This window comes from Pongo pygmaeus, chromosome 10, assembly GCF_028885625.2.
Source record: "Pongo pygmaeus isolate AG05252 chromosome 10, NHGRI_mPonPyg2-v2.0_pri, whole genome shotgun sequence".
NCBI classification, from domain to species: domain Eukaryota; kingdom Metazoa; phylum Chordata; class Mammalia; order Primates; family Hominidae; genus Pongo; species Pongo pygmaeus.
The window spans coordinates 34,545,719-34,546,918 of record NC_072383.2 but is presented as its reverse complement, the minus strand read 5'-3'; the positions used below and the strand labels follow the sequence as shown (position 1 = coordinate 34,546,918).

Here is a 1,200-nt window from a genome sequence, read left to right as displayed (position 1 = left end):
CCATGTAATTGTATGCTTTTGAGCAATTTTCTTAGTCTTGAATTCTATTTTTATTGTGCTGTAGTCCTAGAAAGTGGTCAGTGTGACTTTGGTTGTTTTGCATTTGCTGAGGATTGTTTTATGTCCAATTGTGTAGTCAATTTTAGAGTATGTGCCATGTGGCAATGAGGAGAATGTATATTCTGTTGTTTTGGGGTGGTGAGTTCTGTAGATGTCTATCAGGTTCATTTAGTCCAGTGTTGAATTCAGGTCTTCAACATTTTTGTTAATTTTCTGACTCAATGATCTGTCTAATACCGTCAGCAGGGTGTTGAGTCTCCCACTGTTATTATGTGGGAGTCTAAGTCTCTTTAAAGATCTTTAAGAACTTGCTTTATGAATCTGGGTGCTCCTTTGTTACGTCCATATATATTTAGGATAGTGAGGTCTTCTTATGGAATTGAACCCTTTACCATTATGTAACTATATGGAACAGTCAAGAATTTGCATGTCATCCTTGTGCATGGGCCATGCTAACCTTCTCTGTATCATTCCAGCTTTAGTACATGTACTGCCACCATTATTTCTCTAAGGTCAATAGTTATGTACCTTCTTTCTTTCCTGATTTTAGTAATGTGAGTCTGCTTTACTTGGTCAACCTAAATAAAGTTTTGTCAATTTTGTAGATATTTTAAAGAATTGACTTTTGGGTTTTCAAATATCTTTTTTTTTCAGTCTCTATTTCATCAGTTTCCACTCTCATCTTTGTTATATCCTTCCTTCTATTCCTTCTATTTGCTTTGGCAGTTGGGGTCATCCTCTGGTGTGAATGACCCCACAGGGTCTGCCCCAACAGAAATCTACCCCAACTCCACAAAGCAAATAGAAGGAAGGAGGGAGTTTAAAGTAGGAGTTTAGGTTATTGATTTGAAATTTTTCTCCTTTTTTAATATAGGCATTAACAGATATAAACTTCCCTATCAGTACTACTGTCTCTACATCCAATAAGTTTGGAATGTTGTGTTTTCATTTTCTCTGACCTTAAAGTATTTTCTAATTTCCCTTGCAACTTCCTCTTTAACACATTTGTCTCCTAATGAGAGATGTCATGCTGCATGGGATGTTACTCCCATCTACTGCTAGCAGATTGAATTTAACAAACCTTTGATTCCCTCTCAGAGCTACTGGTGATGCCTCATTGCAAACTGACACTTTGTCTTG

At 36.7% G+C, this 1,200-nt stretch overlaps 1 non-coding gene across 1 annotated transcript; it reads right to left on the bottom strand.

Moving 5' to 3' along the window:
• Nucleotides 1-460: 460 nt before the first annotated feature.
• Nucleotides 461-563, bottom strand: LOC129011003 (U6 spliceosomal RNA). Its single transcript, XR_008493149.1, has one exon. It is a non-coding gene; the product is annotated as a U6 spliceosomal RNA (small nuclear RNA).
• Nucleotides 564-1,200: the final 637 nt, after the last annotated feature.